This window comes from Heloderma suspectum, chromosome 1 (assembly GCF_057233095.1).
Source record: "Heloderma suspectum isolate Gila_16-S chromosome 1, 16-S_ref, whole genome shotgun sequence".
NCBI lineage: Eukaryota > Metazoa > Chordata > Lepidosauria > Squamata > Helodermatidae > Heloderma > Heloderma suspectum.
Window position 1 is genome coordinate 436,483,217 of NC_139458.1, and position 16,330 is coordinate 436,499,546.

The 16,330-nt window shown below is 44.5% G+C and overlaps 1 protein-coding gene across 15 annotated transcripts in view; it reads right to left on the reverse strand.

The window, feature by feature from the left end:
* Positions 1-16,330, reverse strand: part of NCOA1 (nuclear receptor coactivator 1) — a 406,595-nt gene that overhangs the window by 275,041 nt on the left and 115,224 nt on the right. For 8 of the 15 annotated variants that reach the window (XM_084829480.1, XM_084829489.1, XM_084829474.1 and 5 more), the window contains 2 exons: positions 7,798-7,975; positions 3,800-4,273 (listed from right to left, as the gene is read on the reverse strand). The gene's annotated coding sequence lies outside the window, so the exon portion shown is untranslated. Of the gene's footprint in view, positions 1-3,799; positions 4,274-7,797; positions 7,976-13,065; positions 15,373-16,330 lie in introns of those variants that run through there. The other 7 variants (XM_084829475.1, XM_084829481.1, XM_084829477.1 and 4 more) reach the window with 2 other exon arrangements.

The window sequence follows — 16,330 nt, forward strand, 5'->3', positions numbered from 1 at the left end:
CCCAGATGTCCATGTACTTCACATCTGTTGCCACAGGTTTTAGTACAGCTACTCATTTGGAAAGTGTGGGATAAGTTACTCAATTAGAAAGTTAACAAGTTGCTAGATAAAATATAGTTAGTGTTACAGCGTGCAGTCAATGTTCTTTGGCCTTACAAGAAAAGATATACACTACAAGACAAGTACCAGCCATACAAGTGTTTTAAAGCAGGCCTTTAGCATTACATATTGTTCATTATTGTCTGTCATACATTTGAAATTTCAAAACAAAATCTTACCTCACAGACACTTAAGATAATTAGAGCCAAGGTGAGTGTGTGACTAGTTGAAACACACTACAGGACCTTCACTTACAACCAGAATCCTCCAGAAACTTGTTAAGTGCAGAAACTCTCCCATTGCACATTAAAATAAAAATCTGCATAATCTGATGAACGCAGAACACAATGCCCAACTTTATAACTGAAATCAAATGCCTTTCGTTCAGTTCTCATCCATCAAAGGTTGAAAGGTTTGTTAATGTGTGAGGTCTCTCCTTCAGATTACCTAAAGCCCTAGCGTTGTTTCTCCACCCAACCTTGAAGCCTTTTCAATATTTACTGTGATCTAAGCCGAGCAGTTACTCTAGTTCTTATAAATGAAACATGAACACACAAGGAAAGGGGAGTGTATTTTCAATGCTAACCAAACTATTCTCACACCTGAGCTGCATACTGTTCCAAGAAGAAAGTGTCTTGTTAGCTACCTTACAACACATCTTAACGCTGTCTAAACAAAACCTTCCAACAATTTATTCTGTTCTCACATTGTAGATAATAAAGTGACAAACATTTCTCTTGCATCCTCTCTCCAATCTGAGGCACCCAACATATGACTAAGTGTGATCGTGTGCTGCAGCTCCAGTGTAACCCATACCTGCTCAAAGCTCAAAGAGGAACACACAATATAAGGAAATGGGGTGACCCAGTTTCACCATCTCCCCTCTCTCATATACTCTGTCCCCACCCTAAACTGTTTCTGCACTCAGATTTCTGAAAGTCAGTTACACACACAGTGCTGTGCAGTCAGGGTCAGATCCTGGACAGCACTAAAAGAGTACCCTCAAATGCTTTCTGAAGATTCCTGTTTAAAACAGGAATGCTTATTCTGTCAGGCTCCTATTAAAGCTTTGCTTTAAATGTTATTTTGCATTTTAAATTGTTTACTTATTTAGGCATTCTGCCTTTCATGATACATATCCCAGGGTGGTTCTCAATAAGGAAAAAAATACATTTTTTTTTGTTTTTTACAGAAAACTGCAACAAAGCCAATATAAAACAATAAAAATGGAGAATGCCAGAGTGAGCATTGCATAGATGGCATTGTTCATTAGATGTGCAGTTGCAAAAATGGGAGGGGAAAAGAAAGGTGAAGAAGTGGTCTCATAGAAATTGGCAACTGCCGGTGGAGAGATTTACTGGTTCAGTTTGGCACGAGGCAACACTGCACTAATACCAAGCCCATGTCTCCTCCCATAGTTTCAAAAGGAACATCAGGGCCTGCTCCATTTGGATTCCCCCAGCCACTGTCCCCATAGGGCTAACTGACATCAACGACCCTGCAAGGGAGGCAGGAGCAGGCAAAGGAAACACCACAGCTTGCTCCAGCTGGATTGCCCCCCACCTGGGCAGATGAGAACGGATGTAGGGCCATATTCCACCAGCCTTGCTGCTGGTCTACTTAATTTTTTCTGCTCCCCTTTTTCCTCTTGTGTCGTGTCTTTTTAGCCTGCAGGCAGGGACTGTCTTTTTGCTGATTGATTATAAGCTGCTTTGGGAACCTATTTTGGCTGAGGAATGGGATACAAAAATACCTTAAATAAATACATAATAAATTCTCAACAGCACTAGTGATACTAGGATTAAAGGGAGAAAGCATCCACAAACGTATAGATTCCACAGGCTTGATGTGCCCCAATACAAGCTATGGCTTGCAGAATAGAGAGGGAGCAAATATGGCCTTAATCGGAGCACCTCTGTTTGTAGATCCAGTTCCAGTACTTTACCTGCCCAATAAGCTCTTTCTGGGTTCAATTAACCTGGATTCCTTACACTCCATTTGTTGCTTTTGGTCAATGGATTTCAGCTGAACTTCTCATCCTGGACTAAACATGCTGAGCCTTTAGTCCTTACTCCATATATGATCCTGCTTTGCCCCTTGCCCCAGATCGGATCTTTTTTCTACCTGTTCCAAAACCTATTACAAGGGCACCCACAAAAGTGGTAGCAATACACTGTGGTTAAGTAATGTTAATGTATGTTAGCTTGGGTCTCTTCCAACAGAACCTGTGATATGGTATCTATGATTAACTGCTCTGGTTAATCAAAAGCCTTTTGTTTTGTTTCATTTCTGCATCTGGCAACGTTTTCAATGAAGTTACAGTTAGGTACCCTTAGTGGTGCCTCAGCCATCAGCTATTTATCAGGCAACCACCCAGAAAAGGGCTTTCACAGTGAGAGAACCTATTCTCTGGAACAGCCTCCCCTTGGACATAAGGCATGGTCAACAATATTACTATTTTGTCATATGCTGAAAATGTATTTGTTTCAACAGGGATTTCTGGACCCATGATATTGTCAACATACACTACCACCAGATGGGATATTGTATTTGTTATGAATTGTTATGTTTTTTTAATCTTGTTTTTACTATCATGATTTTTTGGAATACTATTTCATTTGTACACCGCTTTTATACTGAAGTGGTTTTTCAGTATACAGTATTTCAGTTTTTCAGTATAAAGTTTTTCAGTATGGTGAACCATGGCAGGGGTGCCAAACACAGGGCCCAAGGAGCCTTATCAAATCCCACATGCAGCCTACAGCAGCCTAATCATGCTCTGCTAAAATGCTGAGACATCATCAGAGATAGGAAGCGGATGGCCTTAAGAGGCAAAGGGGCTGACTCGTTGATACCTGCTATTATTTGCCACAGCGCCACGTTGACTAATTTAACATTATGACAATGAGCTGCAGTAAGCTACAGCCTCTCTACACTTTCCATCTGAGGGGAAGGGATTGAAAATGTCAATGTTCACTTTTGAATAAGCTACAGTTTCCCTTTATATATGGACTCAGGAAGCTGTGGTTTGGTCTACCTATGATTAGTTAACAAACCAGGATCTGAAACCACGGTTTGATCTTGGTTTGTTTGAACTAATCACAGTTAGAATAAACCACAGAATAATAACAGGAAACAGTTTATTCAAAACCAAAAATAAAAGCTTTCTAACTCTTACTGCACGTAAATGGGGCAGGGGGCAGCTACACAAAGCCAAAACTCATCATAGGCCATTTTTGTAATGCTAAACCTTTAAGCTCAACCAGACTGTAATCCTATTCATGCTATGAATATTTAAGAAGACAGCTTGCTGAAGCTGCAGATACCTTTTCTATTGTTTCCAATTTGAGCAACTAATTGATACGTCAAATGTTGATAGAATTGACTTTTTTTTCATGAAAATGTCTGAGTGTGGCCCCTGCTGGGTAGGGAATATGATTGTTCAGCTTCTTTCAGTTTAACACCTCTAATGTAGGGTATGTCCATATAAAGTGAAATGGTTTCGCTTTTTTGTTTCGTAAATTTTGCAGTTCTGCAAGGTTTCTAACTGACGGCGTTGCACCCTCAAAGAACTATACTATACTGTTGGGGGTGGTGTGTGAAATATTCAATGAGAACAAAAAACCATCAGCCTTCAGTGTACATCTGCCCTTAACTGATATACACATTATGGGAGTTGCTAACTCCAGAGTTTAAATACCTTCAAATCAGCTTTTCCAAAAGATTCCAATTATAGAATGAATCAGATGTGAATTTTAATTGTCTTTTCATTTTGAATCTTTGACATCATCAGCTCTCCAGAAAATTTGCAAGTCATACTTGTAAGGGGCCCCTTCATGGATCACTGCCTTGTTGTGGTGAAGGGGCTTGCGTAACTCAGTGAAGCCAAAAGCTATGCCGTGCAGGGCCACCCAAGACGGACAGGTCATGGTGAAGAGTTCTGACAAAATGTGGTCCACTGGAGAAGGAAATGGCAACCCACTCCATTATTCCTGCCAAGAAAACCCCATGGAACGTATCACAAGGCTAAAAGATATGATGCCGGAAGATGAGCCCCTCAGGTCGGAAGGTGTTCAATATACTACTGGAGAAGAGCAGAGGGAATTTCCAAGTAGCGCCAGAAAGAGTGAAGCAGCTGGGCCAAAGCCGAAAGGACACTCAGCTGTGGATATGTCTGGTGGTGAAAAGAAAGCCCGATGCTGTAAAGAACAATATTGTTTAGGAACCTGGAATGTCAGATCAATGAATCAAGGTAAGCTGGAGGTGGTCAAACATGAGATGGCAAGATTGAACATCGACATCTTGGGAATCAGCGAACTAAAATGGACAGGCCTGGGCGAATTTAATTCAGGTGACCATCATATCTACTACTGTGGGCAAGAATCCCTTAGACGAAATGGAGTAGCACTCATAGTCAACAAAAGGGTGGGAAAAGCAGTACTGGGGTACAATCTCAAAAACGATAGAATGATCTCAGTATGAATCCAAGGCAAACCATTTAACATCACAGTAATTCAAGTCTATGCCCCAACCACTGAGGACGAAGAAGCTGAGGTTGATCGGTTCTATGAAGACCTACAACACCTTCTAGAACTAACACCAAGAAAAGATGTCCTCTTCATCATAGGGGATTGGAATGCTAAAGTAGGAAGTCAAGAAATCACCAGGGTAACAGGCAAGCATAGCCTTGGTGTACAAAATGAAGCAGGACAAAGGCTAATAGAATTTTGCCGAGAACACACTGATCATAGCAAACACCCTTTTCCAACAGCACAAGGACGACTCTACACATGGACATCACCAGATGGTCAGTATCGAAATCAGATTGATTATGTACTTTGCAGCCAAAGATGGAGAAGTTCCATACAGTCAGTAAAAACAAGACCTGGAGCTGACTGTGGCTCAGATCATGAGCTGCTTCTTGCAAAATTCCAGCTTAAATTGAAGAACGTAGGGAAAACCACTAAACCATTCAGGTATGACCTAAATCATATCCCTTGTGAATATACAGTGGAGGTGAGGAATAGATTTCAGGGATTAGACCTGATAGACAGAGTGCCTGAGGAACTATGGACGGAGGTCTGTCACACTGTTCAGGAGGAAGCAACGAAATCCATCCCAAAGAAAAAGAAATGCAAGAAAGCCAAGTGGCTGTCTGATGAGGCTTTACAAGTAGCTCACGAAAGAAGGGAAGCGAAAAGCAAGGGAGAAAGGGGAGGATATACCCAACTGAATGCAGAGTTCCAGAGAATAGCAAGGAGAGACAAGAAGGCCTTCTTAAATGAACAATGCAAAGAAATGGAGGAAAACAATAGAATGGGAAAGACTAGAGATCTTTTCAAGAAAATCGGAGATCTCAAGGCAACGTTATGTGCAAAGACGGGCATGATAAAGGACAAAGAAGGCAGGGACCTAACAGAAGCAGATGAGATTAAGAAGAGGTGGCAAGAATACACAGAAGAGCTATACAGGAAAGATCTGAATGTCCCTGATAGCCATGAGAGTGTGGTCACTGAACTTGAGCCGGACATCCTCGAGAGTGAAGTCAAGTGGGCCTTGGGAAGCATTACTAACAACAAAGCTAGCGGAGATGACTATGCCAGCTGAGCTATTTAAGATCCTAAAAGACGATGCTGTTAAAGTGCTGCACTCAATATGCCAACACATTTGGAACACTCAACAGTGGCCACAAGACTGGAAAAGGTCAGTTTACATTCCAATTCCAAAGAAGGGCAATGCCAAAGAGTGTTCAAACTACCACACAACTGCGCTCATTTCACATGCCAGCAAGGTGATGCTCAAAATCCTACAAGCTAGGCTTCAGCAGCATGTGAACCGAGAACTACCGGAAGTACAAGCGGGGTTTCAAAGAGGCAGAGGCACTTGAGATCAAATCGCCAACATTCGCTGGATCATGGAGAACGCAAGAGAATTCCAGAAAAACGTCTATTTCTGCTTCACTGACTACACTAAAGGCTTTGATTGTGTGGATCACAACAAACTGTGGCAAATTCTTAAAGAGATGGGAGTTACCAGACCACCTTACCTGTCTCCTAAGAAACCTGTACGAGGGTCAAGAAGCAACAGTAAGAACAGGACATGGAACAACCAATTGGTTCAAAATTGGGAAAGGAGTATGACAAGGCTGGATATTGTCGCCCTGCTTATTTAATTTCTATGCAGAGTACATCATGAGAAACGCCGGGTTGGATGAATCACAGGTCGGAATTAAGATTGCCGGGAGAATTATCAACAACCTCAGATACGCAGATGATACCACCCTAATGGCAGAAAGCGAAGAGGAACTAAAAAGCCTGTTGTTGAGGGTGAAAGAGGAGAGTGCAAAAGCTGGTTTGAAACTCAACATTAACAAAACTCAGATCATGGCATCTGGCCCCATCACTTCCTGGCATGTAGAAGTGGAAGAAATGGAAGCAGTGACAGGTTTTACTTTCTTGGGCTCCAAGATCACCGCAGACGGTGACTGTAGCCATGAAATTAAAAGGCGCTTGCTCCTTGGGAGGAAAGCTATGGCAAACCTAGACAGCACAGTAAGAAGCAGAGACATCACCTTGCCCACAAAGGTCCGTCTAATCAAAGCTATGGTTTTCCCAGTAGTAACGTATGGCTGTGAGAGCTGGACTATAAGGAAGGCTGAGCGCCGAATAATTGATGCTTTGGAACTGTGGTGCTGGAGAAGACTCTTACGAGTCCCCTGGACTGCAAGGAGGTCAAATCAGTCCATCCTAAAGGAAATCAACCCTGAGTGCTCATTGGAAGGACAGATACTGAAGCTGAAGCTCAAATATTTTGGCCACCTAATGCGAAGAGAAAACTCACTGGGACAGTCCCTAATGCTGGGAAAGATTGAGCGCAAAAGGAGAAGGGGACGGCAGAGGATGAGATGGCTCGGTAGCATCACCGATGCAATGAATATGAACTTGAGCACACTCCGGGAGAGAGCGGAGGACAGGAAGGCCTGTCGTGCTATGGCCCATGGGGTCACGGAGAGTCGGACATGACTGAACGACTGAACAATAACTTGTAAGGGGAGGGGAGAGCCTGCAATTTCATAGATATATAGGTCATCATCAAATATGATTTGAAACACTAGGGGGAATGCACTCCACACCCTATCCTTCTGGAATGGTGCCCCTGGTAAACCAGAGTTTGTACTATGATGTGGAAGATTAGCTGCCAGGACGGGAAGGAAAAAGGTAGATTTTCCTACTGTGAAATGCTCAGTTTCCATCAGGGCCATTCTCTGGTTACACCTTAACAAAAGCTCTAATTATTGATGCATCCTCAGTAAGTAACCTCAGCCTCCCCAGCCCAATGCCAGGTGGCAATTTGCGCTGCAGTTGGGGCAAGGAAACAGTCCTGCTTTCTACACCCATCAAATCCAGCAGTATGTTTTGTTGCGATGCACTTTGTATGGTTTGGTAACTGCAATTGCAGCATAATGTGGTTCTGTGATCAGTAATACACTGAAAACAAACCCACAGAATGCAGAGCAGAGAAGGAAAAGAAGGATTCCCTGTTTGGGGCAGTTCCAGCTATTAGTTCCACATGAAGAGATTCCTCTGTACACGGCATTTCTGGCAAGTGTAAGTAATTGTTATAATAATAATTTTTAAAAAATAAGTCGGGGAGAGGAGAAGGAAGGAGAAAAGAAATAGTTTGGGAAAAACAACTTACCTCTACCTTTCCAGAGGTGGAAGATAACTCGTGGGGAAACGAAAAATCAGACTCGTCTGTAAATCACGTACACCGAGCAAAAGAATATTAGAACTTCAGTGAAGATGTACATCTATCTTCAATGGGCAGCTGTCAAAGTCACTCTCCTCTTCGGGGGCCCAGCATCAATTACTGAATTCTGGAGAAGAAAAAGGTAAGTGTCCCAATTAGCCCAGTGACGTAGGACCAAATTCCAGTTTAACCATTACATCTGCTAACCATGTTATAAGTAAAACTATGGGACCTGTGGCATTTCCAGATGGCACTGATTTCAGGGATCGAACATGTTCCCAATCCTCGCAGGCCAGGCATAAGGGGTGCTCCAGCCAACATTGGCCTTGGCCTGATAAACGAATACACAGCTTGATAGTCCTGCACAGCAGGCCACTCAGGTTACACATAAGGACACCACAGGGAGAAGCTACCTGACGTGTTCTCCAACATTTCCTGCATCTTTGCACTGCAATACCAGCTAGGAGCTGTGGATGTTGCTGTGGTTGCACTCCAAGGAATGAAATGGAAGTGCTGGAAAGAAATGGAAGTGTTGTCCAGAGGTGTGCATCCTACAATTCCAACGTAGTGCAGAAAAAGTGGGCAATCTGGTAATGGACACAGAATTCAATTTCCTGATGATGAGCTTTCATTAAAAATAAGCTTCTAGCCCCTATGACTGAAAAAATATATGCTTGTAAGTACACATACAAGGCTTGCTAAAACTTCAGAAGCTTAACACCAGGATACCCTGACAACTGCCTCCTCCTGTATGGACCTGCCTGTCCCCTGCATTCAGCTGGAGAGGCCCTGCTGTGTCCCTGACCACCAGCTGAGGTGTGGTTAGTGGGAACAAGGAAAAGGGCCTTCTCTGTGGCAGCACCCAAGTTCCTTGCCCTGAGAGACTTGCTGTGCTTTTTCCTTGATGGCTTTCCTTCACCAGTTAAAGCCCTCTTTGTTTCGGCAAGCATTTCGCTTCCCCCTTTTGTGTTCTGATTTGCTCTGCTGCTTCATTTCGTTAACTGTTATGATTTTTTAATCTACTCCTCTTTAGAATTGTAAGCTGCCTTGAGCACTCCTTATTGGAATGGAAAGGCAAGGTAAAAATCCTAATAATTATAAATAGAAGCATCCCAAACCAGACCACTTGAAAAACAAAGTAGACAAAGACCACCACACACAGTCATGCTGGCCTTTTGTATCATAGTTTCAACCAATCATCCTAGACAGATTACTCCAGAGATGTCATCCTCATTGGTCTCAGTCTCACCCTCAAGAACCAAAAAATCTTTTCCAAGGACAGAACCAAGACAGACCATGCCAATCTGTTCCCTTTCCATCAGTAGATCCCTAAAAGCCTGATGCACTTGTAAGAAACTGACTTGGCGCATCGTTAGAAATGGTGAGGACGTTCCATGCAGTACAAGCCTTGACCCATGAGGGTAAAAACTCAAAAGCCTAAAAAAATCTGTAGGCACTAGATGAAGCCTGCTGCAATCCCCCCTTCCCCACCCAATCAATTAAGCGTGAAACAGGCTTAGCCGACTGTTTTTAAACCTCGTGTTAAAGACTTCATCTCCTGGTGCGTTCCCTAACAACAGTTAAAAGGCTTTTGTTCGCCACAAAACCTGCAACTGAGCTTTGTTTCTGCAATCCTAAAACTTTTGCTGTCAATTCCTAGTCTAAGCAAATAGATAAATTCACTTGGAGGCTAGTTTTGTTGAATTAATGGAGGAAGTGGTAATACAAGCACCAGTCCACTACTACAACCATCATTGCTTACTAAAAGGGTCTGAGCTTCCTTCTTGAGATGCCCAGAAATGTGATGGTCACACAACATGACAACTTGCCATGGATTATTTAACCCACGGCGAGGCTGTGGTGTGTGCAGGGTGCACGAAGCCAACGTTTTGGATATGCAATCCCCACTTGGGGATTGTTCTGACATGCAAACTCGGCGAGTGTGGGTTATTCGAGGGTTGTCTGTTTTAGGGTCTATTTTAGGGTTATGCAAGGGTTGTTTAGCCCTCACATAACCCGTGCTTGCTCAGTTGCACGACACAACACCCTCCAGGTAGGGGTTGGATGTGCAACATGGTGGCCATGGGCGCCATGGCTCATTGAGCCGCACTGTGTCATCCAAACCCTGTCATTGTTTTTTGAACATGTCCTCTGCTACCAGCAATGTGTTCTCCTAACCTCTAGATTATAACACCCTCACAAAATTGGGAAAGATGCTGACTTTTGTTGAGTAGGAATCTGCAAACTCTTAAGACACACAAATGTCACATTTGCATATCACACTAAACCATGGTTTTGCATGAGATGCACAAGCTACAGTGAGCTTTGGGCTCCTGCACTCCCCACTCCCCTCTCTTCATCCCTTGTGGCTGAGGAGGAAGAAGAGTTCAGAAGCTTTCGCTTCCTCCTTTTGTTAACCGTAGCTTCACATGTCATTTGAACCAGGAACTGTGGTTAACACAAACTATGGTTAATTCCAACTAGCCAGCTTCAGAAACCACTATTTGAAGCTGGCTTGTTTGAAACTATAATCTACACATAGTGTTAACCACTTTATATCATGCCAGATGACACAAACCACAGTTAAGCAAAAGTAAAAGCTTCTAAATTGTTTCGCCTCACTGCGCAGAAGGAAGAGAGGAGAGGGGACAACATGCAACCTGAGGCTCACTGTGGCGCAGCCCTGCTTGTGCACATTGCACTAAACCATTGTTAGCATGATGTACAAATGTGGCCAAATCTCTTAATTGGGCTGAATGGAAAGATCACTAAATGTCAGCTGTGAACCCTGTGAAGTTAAATTAATGACCTACTCACAAAACTTACTACCTTAAGAAAAAATTTGCTCTTTATACTAAAAACGGGGCTCCCTTTCCACTGTGACTGATGAAAAAGGCTTTGTGTAATTAAAATGCTTGCATACTTGCATACCAAAGAGTACATCTTTCCTGTTTTTATAACTCACGTAACCTAACATGATAAAATTCTAAAAGGAATAGTATAGGAGTACACTAACCATATCATACTCATTCAACTGATTTGTGGAGGCCCCAATACCTTTTCTAATAGCTTGCCTTCATCTCTCCACCAATACATCCGAAGGGAGCAAATTTGTTCTGCTTCAGTTGCCTTTTAGTTATTACTGCAAGAGAATGAGGCCTAATCCTCTATTTTTATTTTTAAGAAATTTCCCATTTAAAAAAATAAATACAACTGCACTGGATTTTCTGGGCATTATTCCATTCACAGGTATGTTGAATTTGATAGTGTTGTGGTCCCTATCTCAACAATTATTACATCTTGCTTCAGTTGCTGGGCACCACTTAGGCATACATCAAGAATGATGTCCTGTCCACTCCATAAATACATATTCCAAGGAACTATAATATGTTGTATCTATAAATCCTGTATCTTCCTCATATCCTGCATTTACATTTATGCAGACAATCCGAGGTAACTGAATTCACCTATTATTCTTACATGTAGGTTGGTTGGGTGGGGTTTGTTTGTTTTTTTGGCTGCTTTCTAGATTTCTTTTTTGCACCTAAAGACCTCCATCAAAGCTTGGATCTGTGGGATAATAGTACAATATTACTTTTTTCGATTATATTGGAGCATCAAGGGAAAGATTCTGGAGTTTTTAAAATCATCATCTGTAAAATCTGTAACTGGAATCTCTGCAGAATGATCGCATCAGTCAACTTGTTCCTCTAGACAGTCAAAACTAAGCACTACTTTTTACAAGTTATTTATCTTGGCCCTCCTATGCCATGGGTCAGGGATTAAATTTAAATTAAAAAGAAATTCAACAAAACTCATTAAGCAATTCTGCAGCTATATGGATTTGCTCAGTGGGGTGGAGGACACAAAATTTCATCCTATTGTTGGATGATCCCTTTTTTATTATTACTTTATCATCTATATTATTAATTCCAACCACAGCCCAGAAATGCCTTTTGAATTTGATCCAACTCAGTGATGACCAATTTTGTTCCCTGAAGGCTCTCAAAAATCAGAGCTGAACACACCCAAGATTTAACATAAACCAGCACACCACCACCACCTTTACGCAACACCAGGATTCATCCCTGGAAAATGCAAAATATGTTATTAACGCACATATGTTAACTGGGGAGAAAAACAGCCCTAACAACACCTACCTTAAACACTGTTTGACCCGTTTCACAATCTTTTTGGCATGACAAAAGAGTAATCACCAAGACTATTGCGCCTCCTCAATTAGTTTTTTTCTATTTCTATAAATGCCTAAATATAATCCTCTTTATTAATATTAGATACATCAAGATAAACACATATTCAACTAGTCACAAGATCGCCTGGTCTGTGCCTATTCCAATTACTAAACGGGGTCCAGTTCTTAAAAACACACACAAAAAACCTCTGTACAGAGTTCAGCCTACCATCCCATAACAGTTTATATCTTGTTATCTTATTCATCAACATAGTAGCCCAGACCTTCTTTTTCCATCGTTCAATTGACGGTAGGCAAGTTGTTTGCCAGGCCTTTGCCAACATAATCCTTGCAGCCATTTAACATATAGCTCACCGTTACAACAAAATCTCTGGGGATCTAATCTTTAATATCCCCCGGTAGTATAGTTACTGAGGTTAAGTGTAACTCATATCCTGTAATTTCTCTTAAACCACAAATAATCTCCTTCCAATAAACCTTAACCAGATTACAATGCCATCACGTGTGAAAAAAAGTCCCCCTTCTGTTCCTAAACCTCCAGCAAAATGTTTGTTACCACTGGGAAGACCTTAGATATTCTAGTAGGGGAATACCACCACCTGTACATAATTAGAGATAGTCAGGTTGCTTACCTGTAACTGTAGTTCTTCGAGTGGTCATCTGTGCATTCACACATATGGGCTCTGCGCCTGCGCGGAGACTCGTTCAGGAAACTTCCAAGCTGCATAGTTTTTTGGCGGGAACCCCTCCCCCACCGTCCCTGGCATATATAGCGTGGGTTCCCACCTTCCCCTCAGTTCCTTGAGATCGTAAGTAGTCCCAGACTGAGGAGAAGAACACCCCAGTACCAACAGCCCAGTTGACACCGAAGTGGGGACGGGGGGGGGGGTTGTGTGAATGCACAGATGACCACTCGAAGAACTACAGTTACAGGTAAGCAACCTGACTTTCTTCTTCGTGGTCTTTGTGCATCACACATATGGGCGAGTAACAAGCTAACTTACCGGAGGTGGGTCGGTGTCTCAGTGTAGTACCAGAACGAAAGCACTGCCCTGCCAAAGGCACAGTCCGCTCGAGCTCAGACGTCCAGTCTGTAGTGCTTAATAAAGGTAGAAGGCTTAGACCAGGTGGCCGCCTTACACAAGTCTAGGATAGGAACCCCTCTTGCAAAGGTAGTGGAAGTCGACACTCCCCGTGTCGAGCACGCTTGGATTCATGTCAGTAGGGGTTTCCTGGCGACCTTGTACGCCAGCCGAACGGTGTGTACGATCTGAGATGAGACTGGAGAGCCTTTATTGGGTCCCCCATAGCATAGGAAGAGCCGTTGGGAGTTGCGGAAAGGCTCCATCCATGACTTATAGAAGGCCAGTGCTCTCTGGACATCTAGAGTGTGTAGCCGTTGGTCCAAATCAGAAGTTGGGGATGGAAAGAAGGCAGGGAACACGACTGGGTGATTAAGATGGAAGTCCGTGACCACCTTCGGGAGGAATGCTAAGTCTGGCTGCAAGACCACCTTTTCCTTATGAAATACAGTGTAACATGAGTCTATTCACAACGTGGAGAGTTCGCTCACTCTCCTCGATGTCATAATGGCTATCAGGAAGGCGACCTTCCAAGAGAGCAGCCTCAAGTCCATGGCAGCCAGCAGTTCAAACGGTACCAACATGAGGGTGTTAAGCACCAGGGTTAGGTCCCACTGAGGAATGAAGTGTCTCACTGGAGGAGCCAAGTTTCTGAGTCCTCGCAGAAATTGCTTGCATAATGGGTGGTGGAATATGGAGCACCCATCAGTGTTGCCCCTTGTAGCAGAAATCGCTGAAGCATACGCCCTGATGGAGGGTGGAGACTTCAGGCCTTTGCTGAAAAGATGTTGGAGGAAAAACAATGTGTCCACTAGACAACGGTCATTAGGGTTACAGTTGTTGTTGGTCACGAACCGAACGAATGAAGCCCACTTTGCAAAGCATGAGCGGCGCGTGGGTGGCTTCCTCGCTGCATCAAGTACAGCCTGCACTGTCGGTGGAATCAGTGGGGGAATGTGCTGGGTGTTTGGATCTTCCACACCGTGAGGTTCAGAGTGTGGAGACTGGGGTGAAGGATCCTGCCCCAGTCCTGGGAATCAAGTTGTCTATCCACAGTAGCAGGAGGAAGCGTCCATGCGCTAGGTTCAACAGCATTGTAAACCAGGGTTGTCTGGGCCACCAAGGGGCAATCGGGATGCAGTTCATGACATCCTGTCTGATTTTGGAGATCACCCTCATGAGGAGTGGGAATGGAGGGAAAAGGTAGAACAGGTGCTCCTTCCATTCCAGGAAGAAGGCACTGCCTAGCAATCCTTGTCCAATGCTGGCCCTGGAGCAGAACTGTCCACAAGCCATATTCTCTGGAGTCACAAAGAGGTCGATCTGTGGTTAGCCCCACTGGATGGAAATTAGCTATAGGACTGTCCTGGCCAGCTGCCATTCGTGAGAGCACCAGAGAAAGCGGCTGAGGGAGTCAGCTAACAGGTTGTCCCATCCTGCAATGTGTAGAGCGGTCAGGCGAATGGCCTTAGCAATGATCCAGTTGTAAAAGTGTAGAGTGAGAGAAAGGAGCCGGGAAGAGTGTGTTCCGACTTGTTTGTTTATGTACCAGAGAACTGTGGTACTATTTGTGAGGACCTGGATGTGCCGATGTTGGAGGCATGGTTCAAAGGCGCAGAGAGCTTTCCAAACCGCCAACCGCTCCAAGAAACTGATATGGGACAGTGTTTCCTTGGAGGACCAGAGACCTTGTGCTTGAAGGGGGCTGCAATGCACTCCCCAACCTAGGAGGGAGGCATCTGTGGTGAGAACCCTGGATGGAGTGGGAAGGAATAGCATCCCTTGGGTCAGATGCCTGGAGTCCATCCACCAGTCCAGGCTGAGAGCAACGTCCTCTGGTACTGAAAGTGTGACAAAGAGAGGGTTGTGGGTCAAACTGAAGCTCTGGATGAACCAGTGTTGAAGTGGTCTCATTTGTAACCGAGCCCATTCCACGACCGATACCATGGCTGCCATGTGGCCAAGGAGGCACTGAACATTGTGTGCCCTGGCACGGCGGGCAGAGAATATCGACATGGCTTGCACAACGAGGGTTGTGACACAAGTCGTCGGGAGGTACACCTGGCCCGATTTGGAATCAAGGACGGCCCCTATAAATTGAACAGTTCGAGTAGGGGTCAAGTGGGACCTTTCCTTGTTGATTCGTAGTCTCAATGTCCGAAGAAGATCCAAGACAATCACGATATCACACAATAGAGCTCCTCGGGAGGAGGCCACCAGTAGCCAATCTAGATACAGGTAGATTTCTACTCCCTGAAGACGGAGGTAAGTGCAGACCACAGCCATGCACTTGGTAAATACGTGTGGGGCTGTTGAGAGGCCAAACAGCAAGACATTGAACTGGAACAGTTCCACTAGGGATGAATGAAATTGACTCACCGTTTCGTCCAGGGTCATTCACGGTGGGGGTGAGGTGCTCCGTTCCTCCCCCCGAAAATTCTCCCTGGCTGGCTCTGCTCCGTGGCGAGTCTGGTGACTCCACGGAGCCACCGGCTGGGGCCACCCACAGCTGGACATCCAGCCACTGGGCTGTGCAGGGACGCAAATGATGGCCTCTGTAGCCACCGCCATTTACGTCCCTGTCTTTTCCCGTGATAGGCTACGTAAATATATAGGTAGCCTATCACGGCAATAGGCAGGGACGCAAATGGCTACAGCGGCCGCCATTTGCGTTCCTGTCTATTGCCGTGACAGGCTACCTATATATTTACGTGGCCTATCACGGCCTCCGCAGGGACGCATATGGCGTCCCTGTGTTAGACGTGATAGGCTTAGGGATGTCAGAGAATTCTGCCACGGATCTCGGTGAGGCCGAATACCAGTGCATTCGGCCCCCCGAACTCCGTGGCAGAATGGCCTGCCAACCCTCCCCACTGATCCCCCTCGTGACGAGACTTACCTGGGGCAGAGGTTCCGGAAAGCGGTGGCTCCAGCGGCAGCTTCGGCGGAGGCGGCTGGTCTTCCGACCGGCTGCTGCCGCCACCGCCACTGCCACCACCATTTCCAGTCTCCCCCCCCCATTCGTGATAGGCTACATAAAGACTTACATAGCCTATCACGTCTGGGTTAAAAAAAACCAACACGTACACAAATGGTGCCGGCTACGGCCGCCGCCATTTGCGTTCCCTATTTTTGGTTGTCTTAGTCTACGTAAATATTTACGTAGACTAAGACGGCAAAACTAAGG